Below are 14,305 nucleotides of genomic sequence, written 5' to 3' on the forward strand. Positions count from 1 at the left end.
TACTGGGAAATAATTTCCCTCTTTCCTACATACTCTAACTTGAGCCTCACTATCCTCGTAAAAACTCTTCACTGCTTTCAGTAACCTACCTCCTACACCATACACCTGCAGCATCTGCCACATTGCCCCCCCTATCCACCCTGTCATACGCCATTTCCAAATCCATAAATGCCACAAAGACCTCTTTAGCCTTATCTAAATACTGTTCACTTATATGTTTCACTGTAAACACCTGGTCCACACACCCCCTTCCTTTCCTAAAGCCTCCTTGTTCATCTGCTATCCTATTCTCCGTCTTACTCTTAATTCTTTCAATAATAACTCTGCCATACACTTTACCAGGTATACTCAACAGACTTATCCCCCTATAATTTTTGCACTCTCTTTTGTCCCCTTTGCCTTTATACAAAGGAACTATGCATGCTCTCTGCCAATCCCTAGGTACCTTACCCTCTTCCATGCATTTATTAAATAATTGCACCAACCACTCCAAAACTATATCCCCACCTGCTTTTAACATTTCTATCTTTATCCCATCAATCCCGGCTGCCTTACCCCCCTTTCATTTTACCTACTGCCTCACGAACTTCCCCCACACTCACAACTGGCTCTTCCTCACTCCTACAAGATGTTATTCCTCCTTGCCCTATACACGAAATCACAGCTTCCCTATCTTCATCAACATTTAACAGTTCCTCAAAATATTCCCTCCATCTTCCCAATACCTCTAACTCTCCATTTAATAACTCTCCTCTCCTAACGCAACAGGCTGGAGTTTTGAGACTCTATGACCGCGGGTTCAATCCCGGCCGGGGGTATGGTTTCTCCTCTCCTATTTTTAACTGACAAATCCATTTGTTCTCTAGGCTTCCTTAACTTGTTAATAACATCTCACCCACTTATATTAAAAAAAAAAAATTGCCCAGATCCATTTAAGTAGGATTTGGATCAATCTTATATGCTATAAAAAGCATTCTCAATAGAATTTCCTCCCTCAGTAATATCTGTTGTCAACAGTGAGAAAGAATTCCTGATGCTCAGTACTGGAAGGCATAATCCTGGCACCTTTACTGTTTTTCATATTCTTGAGATGGATGAAATCACTTGACAACGTTTCCTATTATTTGCAGATGATGCCAAAATAAGCATGACAATCACCTTGGTAGAAGACATGGAAAATGTATAAGAAGATACAGTATAAGTAAGGTTTTCTATTGGGCAGTGGAGAATATGATTTTCAATGGTGACAACTTCAAACTGTTTAGATATGGAAAGAATGAACTCAAAAGATTATTATTATTATAATCAAAAAGAAGCGCTAAACCACAAGGGCTATACAGCGCTGCAGGGCAGGAAGGAAGCGAGAGTATCAGGTGGTAAAAGGGAGATGGATGAGTAATAGGTTACGGAGAACAGCGGGGCAGTGGATGGTGAGAGGGTACAGGGCAGCAAGAGATTGAGGTAGAAAGGGCTGAGGGGAGTGCGAAAGGTATCATCAGAATTTGTGGAGTAAATCAGTCGTCGTCAAGAAGTCAATGAGTGAGGCAGGATTAAAGGAGGGTCCATCATCAAGAAGGGAAGGTAAAGAGAGTATTAGAGAGGAGATGACGTTGGATGTAAATTCTGCATGCTTGTTGATAGAGAGGGCAGTCTAACAGAATGTGGCTAATCAATACTGGAACTTGACACTTCTCACAGAGAGGAACAGGGTGCCTCTCCATGAGATACCCATGAGTAAGACGAGTGTGGCCAATGCGAAGGTGGGAGAGAGTAGTCTCCCAACCTCGGCACTGATGACAAGAAGACGGCCAGTAACCTATGCTCGGTTTCATTGAATGAAGTTTGTCACTGAGTAGAGTTGACCAACATTGTTGCCAACGGGTGTGAAGGTTGGTAGCTATTACAGCAAAATAGTCCGGAAATGGAACACCTCTATATGAAATTGGTAGGTCATGTACTGCTGACCGCGCAGCAGTGTCTGCCTGTTCATTGCCCTGTACGTCAACATGACCAGGGACCCAACAAAAAACAATATCTTTATGCTTGGTAGAGATACAGTGTAGCCAAAGTTGGATATGGAGAACTAGGGGGTGAGGTGTATCAAATTTCCGTATAGCCTGTAGAGCACTAAGGGAGTCTGAGACAACCACAAATGATGACACAGGCATAGATGTGATACGAATAAGTGCTGCAAGAATGGCATACAATTCAGCAGTAAAAATGCTAGCCGAAGATAGTAAATGCCCTCACACGACGATGTCCAGAAACACTGCTGCGAATCCGACGCCGTCAAAAGACTTAGAGCCATCTGTGTACACTGCGATGGCATGAGAATGAGAGTGGAAGTGGTCCAGAAAAAGAGAGCAGGAAGCCACCGTAGGCAGTTGGGCTTTTGAGCAAGGGAGTGAGAAAGAACAGATCTGAACAGCTAGAACTTCCCAGGGGGGTAGGGAAAAGCGAGATGCTACATGAACATATAAAGGTGGTAACTGAAGGGAAGACGAGCGAATGTAGGTGAAGAGAGAAGGGATGGAGCAAACAGGCAGCAAACAAATAAAGAATGTCTACTAATATCAGTGACCATACTATAAATGGAAGGATTGCGGAGATCATGAGAGCGTACATAGTAGCGAAGGCAATGGGCATCACGGCGATCAGACAAGGATGGAACATCCGCTTCTGCATAGAGGTTCTCAACAGGGAAAGAGCGAAAAGCACCAAGGCATAAACGTAATCCTTGGTGATGGATGGGGTTAAGGCTAGAGAGAGTAGCAGGAGAGGCCGCTGAAGAGATCTGGTCACCATAATCGAGTTTCGATAAAATGAGGGCTGAATGTAAGCGAAGGAGAGTTCGATGATCAGCTCCCCATGAAAGATGGGCAAGGGTTTTAACCCTTTCAGGGTCGAAAGGCCCTCTAAGAGACTTGTTCTCAGGGTCGGCCAAATTTAAAAAAAAAAAAAAAAAAATTTTCTTATGAAAAGAGAGAGAATCTTTTCCCAATTATAATGACACCAAAAGTATGAAATTTGATGGAAAACTTACGGAATTATGCTCTCGCGAAGTTAGCGGTCTCGACGATGTTTATGCATCGGCGATTTTGCCCACTTTGAGCTCTGTTTTCGGCCAATTCCAGTGTACTTGTTGACAAAAATCGTAACTATTTCGCTAGAACTCCATTTTTTCTATTGAACGAGTACAAGAAACCACCCATTTCCCGATTTCAACTATCCAATACAGTGGTCAGAATTTAGCAATTTTGCCAATTTCACACAAATTTCAAAAGATGCCAATTTCCGAATAGGTTCCAGAATAAACAAGAAAGACATTCCTGGCACTAAAATAACATTTCCTCTGTTCATTAGTCATGTCCTTATGCCCCTCTTACATTCTTTTGCTTTCCACTTTGAATTTTTATTCTCACAAAAAAATAGAAGATTTACTGTTATGCAGACTACTGCATTGGTGTAGAAATGGTATAAATATTATCAGCGCACTTGTGAAAGAATATTAGACTCGCCAGTTGACGTGTATTGGACGCATAGCATGATTTGTTTACTTTTGAACTTTGGTAAAAATCGAACATTTCTGCTACATTGAGCGCAATTTCAAGGTAGTTTTGTTTGTAAAACCAGTCAAAATCATCTCAATTTCTGTAATATGTCTTCCATTCTATAAAATGAGACCAGGAAAACTAGAATACAACAATAAATACCATACGAAAATACAGTGCAGTCGCTGTTTTAATCCAAAAACACGGTCAGAGTTTTTTTTTTTCTCTCATTACGCACTGTGTGCTGCAGGATTTTTTTTATACTGTGCACACTGACCACATAGACCCATTCTTTCATATGTAGGCCTACCAGCTTTATCTCACTAGATTTGAGGGCACTAGAATTTAGGCGTACTAGTATGTCAAAAACCCTGGTGCGTAAGCCGTACTAGTACGGCCGAAACCCTGGAAGGGTTAAGAAAGTTCAGCCGGCTGTGACAAGTTGCCTTCAGAGAGATAATGTTGGGTTTCCAGGATAACCTACGGTCAAAGAGAAGGCCTAGAAACCTGACTGTATCACGTTCAAGGATACAGGAGCCATAGAGGTACAAAGGATGATCGGGGATGACAGAGTGTCTAGTGAAAGTAACTTGGTGAGTTTTGGTACTGGAAAATTTAAACCCATGCATGGTGGCCCAATTGGAAACACGGTCAACCGCATGCTGGAGAGAAACTGTAATGAGGTGACAGTCAGCGTCTGCACAAGCAATAGCAAAGTCGTCTACATAGAGTGATGACCAAATATTGGATGGAAGAACAGAGGCCAAATCATTTATAGCAAGGAGAAAAAGTGTTGTGCTCAGAACACATCCCTGAAGGACACCTTTAGGTTGGACAAAGTCTGGGGAGAGCACATTATTGACTCGAACACGGAAATGTCTGTCAGTTAAAAAGTTCTCAAGGATGGTAGATTGCCTCGGAGGCCCAAGGAGTGGGCTTGGGCCAAAATATTATACCTCCAAGTTGTGTCATATACCTTCTCAAGGTCAAAAAATATGGCAATAACCGAGTGGTTATTCGCAAAGGCATTATGAACATATGTATCCGAGCGTAGTAAGGGGTCTATGGTAGATCGGCCCTTACGAAAGCCATATTGACTAGTGGAGAGACTGTTGTGTGTCTCGAAATACCACATTAAACGTCAATTTACCAGACGTTGCATCACTTTGCAAATCGCACTAGTAAGAGCAATGGGACGATAGTGGGAGGCATCATGTCCCTCAGTACCCGGCTTGCGGAAAGGGAGAACAATGGCAGATTTCCACAGATGGGGAAGAACTCCTTGTGACCAAATAAGATTGAAGAGGTGTAAGAGGACTACAAGAGCTGACTGATGTAAATGTTGTAACATCTGAATATGAATGCCGTCAGACCCAGCTGCCAATGATTGGCAAGCTGAGATTATTATTATAATCAAGGGGGAAGCGCTAAACCTGGAGGATTATAGTGCCTGGGGCGGGGATGTGGAAGGCATTCAGGCTTAATTCGGGGAACTGGAGCACAGATCCAATTCCCTAAATCAAAAGCCCCTCACCAACATCAAGGAACCTTACTTGAGGGGTGCAAGCTGAGAGTGTTGCCTCCAGTTCCCTAAGTGTAAAAGGCACATTATACTGTTCTTCTCTGAGAGAAGAAAAGTCCAAGGGTACTAACTCTTTGGCAGACTTTGAGGAAAGAAATGAGGGGCATAGATGGAGCCCCCGGGAAATACGGACCAGACGAGTGCCAATTTCAATGGCAACGTCAAGAGGGTTTGCTATATCAACACCGGCGACCCGTAGAACAGGAGCCGGGTCAGGAGAGTATTTACCACTCAGTTTCCTCACTTTTTTTCCAGACTGCACTCATAGAAGAAGCAGAGGTGATGGTGGAAACATAATCTCGCCAGCAAGTGCGTTTAGCATCACGGATGACACGGCGAGCGACCGCACGCTTCTGCTTAAAATCAAGAAGTCTCTCATCAGTTCTATTGTATCGGTACCTGCCCCATGCAGCGCGTTTCAAACGTACTGCACGAGCACAAACAGGAGGAGACTAAGGCACGCACTTCTGAGAATGCCTGCCTGAGGTTTGGGGTATAGAATGAGAAGTAGAATGAGAAGCTGCGGTTAAAACTGATGTCGAGAAGAGGTGTAGGAGCTCAACAATGGAGGGTGAAGAAGGAACCTCACTAAAAGCAGTGAGTTGCGAGTAAAGGTCCCAAATTGCCAGCGAGGGCTACGGAAAAGTGGTGAATATGAAGGAGAAGTAAGAATGATTGGAAAATGATCGCTGTCATGTAAGTCCGGTAGAACAGACCAGGCGAAGTCTAGTGCAGTGAAGGAAGAGCAGACCGATAGATCGATGCAAGAGAGAGTATGAGTACGAGGATCAAAATGGGTGGGAGTACCTGTATTTAAAATATGGAGGGGGTGAGAGGCGAGAAAAGCCTCCAACTGGATGTCACGTGAGTCACAATGAGAGCCCCCCAGAGGAAATGGTGGGCATTAAAATTGCCAAGTAACAGAAGTGGTGGTGGTGGTAAGGATGAAACAAGAAAACCAAAATCTGAGATAGAAAATGCCGAGAAGGAGAGAGATATAAAGAACATATTGTAAACCACTTATTCAAGTGGATACGGGCTGCAGTGTAATGCAGCGAGGTATGGACAAATAGTTGTCAGTACGGAATATTATTGCATAGAAGAAGGGCACTTTCATTAAAGGTCCCATCTGAGAAAGGATCCGAAGAATACAATAAATTATAGCCTGAGATAGGGTGGAAAACAGCTGAGTGTAATTTTCGTTCTTGTAAGCAAACTGAAGTTATTCTCATCATAAACACCCTTAAAAACAATGCAGGAGACATAAACAACTTTCCTGCTTTTATGTACAAAAAAGCTTCTCAAGTATTGTCACCAATTATTGCAACGCTCTTTAACAAGTCCATTGAATCATCTACCTTCCCAACAATCCTCAAAATAGCGAGGGTCACTCCGGTCCATAAAGGAGGTGACCAAGCTGACTTGAATAACTATAGACCAATATCTAACTAACCACTGCTCTAAAATCTTTGAAAAATTAATTCATAGACGGATCTATTCCTACCTCGTTTCACACAACATATTAAACCCTTGTAAGTCTGGATTCAGAAATAATAAAAGCACAAATGACGCTATCATACACATGCTAGAACTAATATATACCACACTTGAAAAGAAAGAAGTCCCGCTGGACATTTTCATTGATTTACGTAAAGCTTTCGATACAGTCGACCATGAACTACCATACTCCAAATTAATGCACTATGGTATCAGAGACCACTCCCTCAACTACCTAAAGTCATACCTTAGTAACAGAACTCAATATGTGTATGCAAATGATGCAAACTCCTCCACCCAACCAATCACAGTAGGAGTCCCACAAGGAAGCGTCCTTGGACCACCACTCTTTCTCATCTACATCAATGATCTACCGAATGCATCACAGCTACTCAAACCCATATTATTTGCAGATGACACTACATATGTATCTTCCCACCCAAATGCAGCCATACTAGCAAACACAGTCAATGCTGAATTACAGAAAATATCTGCCTGGATGATGACTAACAAACTTACCCTGAACACTGATAAAACCTATTTCATTCAGTTTGGAAACAAAGCTGCAAATGATCTAATTAACATTATGCTAAATGGATCATCAGTCACAAGACTCACAGAGGGAAAATTCCTAGGTATCCACCTTGACAGTAGCCTTAAGTTCCAGACACACATACAACAAATCACCAAGAAAATCTCCAAGACTGTAGGCATACTATCAAAGATAAGGTACTACGTTCCACAATCAGCTCTCCTGGCACTGTACCATTCACTCATATACCCTTATCTTACATATGGAATTTGTGTATGGAGATCAACAACATCCAATCACCTAAAACCCCTAATAACCCAGCAAAAGGCAGCAGTAAGAATGATAACAAATTCCCACTCCCGCCAGCATACTCCACCAATTTTCAAAAGTCTGAATCTGCTTACCATTAAGAACATCCATACTTATTCATGTGCCTACTACGTACACAGAACAATACACGCAAATATAAACCCCCCACTCAAACTTTTCCTCACCAACCTAAACAGGACACATGACCACAACACAAGATACAGATCTCTTTTTGATATACCTTGTGTCCATATCACACTGTGTAAAAACTCTATGCACATAAAGGGCCCCAAAATATGGAATTCATTAGCTGAAGATATTAAAGTAACCCAGTCTGAAAATCAATTTAAGACTCTTCTCAAAAGCCACTTAATCACCCTAGACTAAATGCTAAATACTCAGTATACATTTACTCACCTATGTACTCCCACATCATAACTGAAACAATCACACAACCTTTTATCCATTGTTGACAGGAATATAATTGAATCATTGTTTTTCACAAAAGCATTTTAGAATATAAATACGTATATCTTTGTATTATACAAATTTTGATTCATTTATAATTAATATTCTACTGTACAACTATGAAATAATTACTTTCCTACTGTACAACTATGATATACTGCTCCTTAGTATTAAGTAGAATGTAAGCCAATAATGTTAAGTTGGCCCATAATGCCAAGGCATAATAGAGGCTCTCTTTGTATTGCAACCCACTATTGTATATACACAATCTCAATGTACTGTTTGCAAAGACATTAAATAAATAAAATAAATAAATAAATAAATACCAACAGGGGGAAACCTGGAAAGCAACATTTGAAGCTCATCCCAATTACCCCCGAGGCCGCGGATATTCCACTGTAAGTAGGCCATGATTGGCAACGAGGAAAATACCAGGAATCCGTAGGGAAGGGCACCTACAGACTAGAGGGGTTAGAAAAGTCTACATGTGGTGGCATCGGAAGACGTTTAAGCAGCGAAGGAATGGAGCGTTGCGAAGAATGGAATTGTGGAGATGGAGGAGAGGGAAGAGAAGGAACAGGAGGTGGATCAGTGTCCATTGAAGGTTTAGTCTCTGCAATATATTCTGAAATAGCGTCAAGTGTTTCTGAATTCAAAGACGTTGTATGGGAGACAATATTGGAGATAGAAGGAGGAGGGTGAGTAAAGATTGGGAAAGTAATGGACTGTACTAAAGTGGGGGGGGGACGATAGCGTGTTGGGAACTGGAGAAGAAGTGTGGGAGGGGACAGAAGAGGCAGAAACCTGGGAGGCAGCAGAAGAGGGAGAGACTTGGGAGGGAGGCACAGAACAAGGAGGGGGTGAACCTCCACACTTGTAATAGAGCCAGTGAGAGGGAAAGAACCAGGTACAGAGACTGGAAAGGTAAAATGTGGGGGTGGAAGAAGGGAAGGAGGGGGCAAAGAAGATTTGAGCAAAGGGGATTTTTTGGACATCTGAGAAGTAGAGGGGCGATTGGTAGAAGGTGTCGTACGAGATCTTGTCGATACCGGGGCTTGCGAGTGAGAACTCGAAGATGTCAGAACAGACTGAGGTGTTGAAGTAGGGACGTCTGAGCCCAGGACAGCAAAAGAATTAGATACAGAAGTGACTATGGGAGAGGTAACAACAGAGGAGGCTCCAGAAGATGGGACCCCAGAAGTGGGGGGACGTTTTGAAACACGAGAATAAGAAACATGGGGTAGTCTCCCTTGGAGGCGGAGCTGAGAAACTGCCATAGCATAAGGGAGACCTGCTTCTTTGAGGCAACGGATTTCACGCTCATTTAAGTAGACCTGGCAACGGCAAGAGTATGAAGGATGAGCCTCATGACAATTAAGGCAAGAGGGAGGTCGACTGCAAGACATATTAGAATGGCCGTCGGCACCACAGACTGGGCATTCAGCTATAGATCTGCAATATTTCGCTGGGTGACCAACACGCCAGCAATTTCTACTGTTGCGGTGTAGGGATCACCTTTCGAACTTGTAACAAATGTCCCACGACGTAAACAGAGGACGGGAGTTCACGGCTGTAGAAAGTTAATCGAGCCACATTGCAAAAGTATCATCTCTGCCCAAGGGAAGGAAGGACATAAGTGTCTACGTTGAGGATTGGGAGATCCTGGAGTTCCAGCTATTCAAGAATGTCATTGCCACATGTCTGGAAATTCTGTTGGACTATGGTATGGGGCAGAATGACAGTACCACTACAAGAATTGAGAGAAAGATGTTTTTCAATAGTGATAGTAGTATCGATATGTGAAAGGAGAGAGAGATCATGAGCTTGGGCAGCATTGTGGACAGTGACGATGCGCATACCACTCTTGAGAGCATGAAATGAAATATCTCTACCAACATGGCGTAGGAGCGCTTTGCCAATACTATGGTCGAAAAGATAGGCAGTAGAAGAAGTCGGTCTTAAAGAAAAGAATTTAGTCCATGGTGTGGTCCGAAACTGAGTGTGGAGAGGGAGTGCATGACATGTTGGTCTTTTCCGAGTAGAATGGGAAGGTAACGAAGTAACATCATCAGGAGATGAGATTGTCGTTGGCATTTAGAAGTGGGACCAGAGTTGGTCCGACGTGGGACGGGCTAGCGATTCGAAAATTGCCGCACCGTAGAGGGAGAGGCCGGAAGCATGGTCAAAGGAGAGCGGAGGTCAAACAAATCGGAGTCAGTCGAGACCCCGGTACCTGAAGCTGGTGATGAAACAGCACCAGCAAGAGGTACAGGGGCATCAGTTGTGTCCAAAGAGTAGTCAAACAACAAGGCAGGGTCAGAACGGGGTGCGGTATCAGTAAGGGACCCAGGGGTAGCAGGTTCATGGATTAGGGCTTCCATGGTTAGGTTACTTCTTTCTTTTTATTTTAAAGAAAGAAAAGAAAATAAAAAGAAAAGAAAAAAGGGAACGGGGAGGAATAGTTCCTAGGAGGAATGAAAGGGCCAGAAATCACCCTCCGCATCCAAGAGGACCTCAACACCGCAAGTAGTGCAGATGCGGCATGGAACCCGTGCCATACCCTACCCTTCATGCCAGTAAACCAGCAATCCAAGATAGCAACCTCACATCTGTCGAGCTACCTTGGTGGACAAAAGAGAGGGAGGCCGGATATCCGCCACAAAGCATACCTCTTTGGCCACCACCCCCGGAATCTGAAAGACGGCCTCCAGAGATACACCCGTCGCCCGAAAGACACCCAAAGCCACCCCCCGGAAGACCGGAGAGGGAACGGGATATCCCCAGGTGATCCAGATTCCACGGCAAACTACACCACTGCCAAGAACCTCAACGGAATGGGATTGACTCTGGTACCCTTCCCCCTACTTAGGAACCAGTAGGCCTGTGGGAAGAATCCCAAAGGCCAAAAAGAGGAAGGGAATAAGAGAGGGACAGGGGGAGGAGGAGGAAAGGAAAAAGGGAGGATGGGATAGGGAAGGGGGGATTGGGGGGTAATTAGGTTCGGTCTGAGGAAGGAGACCAACAGGTCTAATTCCTCAGACCAAGAGCCTCTTCACCACGCCAAGGAGCCCCCCTTGAAGAGGAACTCAAAAGAGTCTCACCAAATAGAACAAAAAGAACATGCAAAGGATCTGGGTGTAATGTCAGCTGATCTGTCTCTTAAAGAACACAATAAGGCAAATGTCAACAGCCAGTTAAATGACTGGGGTTGATAATGAGAACTTTCAAAACAAGAAATATAATACCAATGGTGATAATATTCAAATCACCTGTGCTCTCTCAGAGTACTGTTCAGTGTTGACAACTTCATCCAGGGCAGAAGAAAGATTAGAGCTGGAACAGATACAGATATCATTTATGACCCGCACATTTAATTACTGAGAACACCTCAAAATCCTAAATATTTACTGGAGCATAGGAGAGGTCAAGTGCGGTCATACCTGCCAAGCTCTTGGGAGTTAGCGTGGGCTGTTACCCGTACCATGGCTTGTTGTAGTGCTTTAGAATCCCAGGTTCATGTGTTGAAGAAGGAGATTCTACTTCTTCAGGAGGAAAATAGGAAGCTGAAGCTTCGCATAGATGAGTTTGGGAGTGAGTGTGAGAAGGATTTAGCTGGTAAGGAAGGAATGGTCACCAGCAGTGAGAGTGGCAGCCGCTTTAAGTGGCAAGTGGTTCACAGTTCAGGAAGAAGGAAGATGAGGAGAGTAAATAGAGAAGATGTGAAGGTAGGAAATCGATTCTCTGTTCTCCAAGACGAGTGTACGTCAGTGGTTAGTGAGGTTGAAGGTACCACTGATTCCCCTGCTAATCAAGGTAAGAATATTTTAATAGTAGGCGATTCTCAGGTAAGATATATGGACTGTGCATTTTGTAACAGACAGAAAGGTCAGACAGAGAGAGTGTCTTCCTGGAGCTGGTGTTGGCGACATAGTCAGCAGGTTGGATAATATTATGGCAGGTAATGGGAACAAGCCCATTATCTGTCTTAGTGCTGGGGGTAATGACATTGGGAAGGGCAGGAGAGAGGAGCTGCTGGATAAGTACAGGTCAGCCATAGAAGTAGTTAGGTCCAAGGGAGGGATCCCAGTCATATGTAGCATCTTGCCTAGAAAGGGAATGGGCAATGAATGGTTGTCTAGGGCAATTGGTATAAATCGCTGGCTAGACAGGTACTGCAAGGAACTTGCAATCCCATTCATTGATAACTGGGACCTTTTCTTTGGCAAACATGATATGTATGCAAGGGATGGGGTTCATCTCTCTGGGGATGGAGTGGTTGCATTAGCCAATTCAGTTGAGAGGGTAATTGATGACTTGTCTAGGAATTTAAACTGAGAGATTATAGAGGTATGGGTGTTTGTGGGAAACAATCAGGCTGCAGCATTAGGGTTAAAAACAGCAGTTATTACCGGGATACCTCAGGGATATGTTTAAAAGACAATATTCAAAATAAAGTTGCTAGTAATGGCAAATCAATTGATCAACAAACAAAGAGAGATAGTAGAGGGCAACGAGTGACTAGCTCCCTAAAGGTTTACTATACAAATAGTAGGAGTCTAAGAAATAAGATAGATGAGCTAAAATTACTTGCAAGTGTAGGTAATATAGATATTATTGGTATAACAGAGACCTGGTTCAACCTGAAAGATAGAGAAATGCCTTCTGAATGCAACATACAGGGTTATAAACTATTCCACACTGATAGGGTCAACAGGGTGGTGGTGTGGCAATGTATGTCAGAGAAAATTTAAATTGTCTTAGACATGATGTAAGATTAGAAACATCGAACACAGAATCGGTTTGGCTACAGTTTCTCGAGGGACGTGACAAATTAATTTTGGGTGTGATTTATAGGCCCCTAAACCTTGATAGGGAGTGCAGTAAGCTGTTATGGGACGAAATTCATAAGGCATCTAGATATGAAAATGTTGTGATAATGGGAGATTTTAACTTTAGACAAATTGATTGGAACAGTATGACAGGAAACCTTGAGTCTAGTGACTTTCTTGATACAGTTCAGGATTGCTTTTTAGAACAGGTTGTGACAGAACCAACTAGAGGAAACAATCTGCTTGACTTGGTTCTTGCCAACAAAGATTCACTAATTAATAATCTTGAGGTTAATGATGAGCTTGGGGAAAGTGATCACAAATCACTTAGTTTCAATATATCATGGAATTACCCAGATAATTGCAATCAAATCTCTGTCCCAGATTTTCGCTTGGCCGACTTCATGGAACTGAAAAATTACTTGGGTGGGCTAAATTGGGATGTCCTGACTATGGATCAGGTAGGTGATCTTGGTTGCCAATATGACTTTTTCAGGGCATAGTTCTAGCTGCCCAGACAACTTTTGTTCCATGTAGGGAAATTAGATCTAACAAATATGATCCCAAATGGATGAACAATAGATTAAAACATCTCATTGGTCAAAAGAGAGGCATATATAGGCATATCAAAAGAGGGGATGGGCAGTTAAGAAATCAATATATTCAATTAAAGAGAGAAATAAAAAAGGGATTATGAGGCTAAGGTCGCAAGGGATTCAAAGACTAACCCAAAAGGGTTCTTTCAGGTATACAGAAGTAAGATTAGGGACAAGATTGGCCCACTTAGATTAGGGACAAGATTGGCCCACTTAAGAGTAACTCTGGTCAGATCACTGACAGTGATAAGGATATGTGTGAAATTCTAAATACCTACTTCCTCTCAGTTTTCACCCAGGAAAATACTAGCGATATTCCTGAAATAATAGATTATGTAGAACAGGATGATAATAAACTATGTACGATTGCGGTAACTAGTGACATGGTCCTCAGACAAATAGAGAAACTAAAACCTAACAAATCCCCAGGTCCTGATGAACTGTTTGCAAGGGTGTTAAAGGAATGTAAAGAGGAACTTAGCATACCTTTGGCTAATCTTTTCAACATATCACTACAAACTGGCATAGTGCCTGATAAGTGGAAAATGGCAAATGTAATACCTATTTACAAGGCAGGTGACAGGTCCTTGGCTTCGAACTATAGACCAATAAGCCTTACCTCCATAGTGGGAAAATTTATGGAATCAATAATTGCCGAAGCAATTCGTAACCATCTTGACAGGCACAGATTGATTAATGATTCTCAACACGGTTTTACAAAGGGACGTTCCTGTCTTACGAATTTACTAATTTTTTTCACTACGGTGTTTGAGGAGGTAGATCATGGTAATGAATATGATATTGTGTATATGGATTTCAGTAAGGCTTTTGATAGAGTTCCACACCAGAGGCTATTGAGGAAACTTAGGGCACACGGAATAGGAGGAGAAATTTTTTCCTGGGTAGAGGCATGGCTGACAAATAGACAGCAGAGAGTTTGC

The sequence above is a fragment of the Cherax quadricarinatus genome, chromosome 23, assembly GCF_038502225.1.
Source record: "Cherax quadricarinatus isolate ZL_2023a chromosome 23, ASM3850222v1, whole genome shotgun sequence".
In the NCBI taxonomy this organism is placed as follows: Eukaryota; Metazoa; Arthropoda; class Malacostraca; order Decapoda; family Parastacidae; genus Cherax; species Cherax quadricarinatus.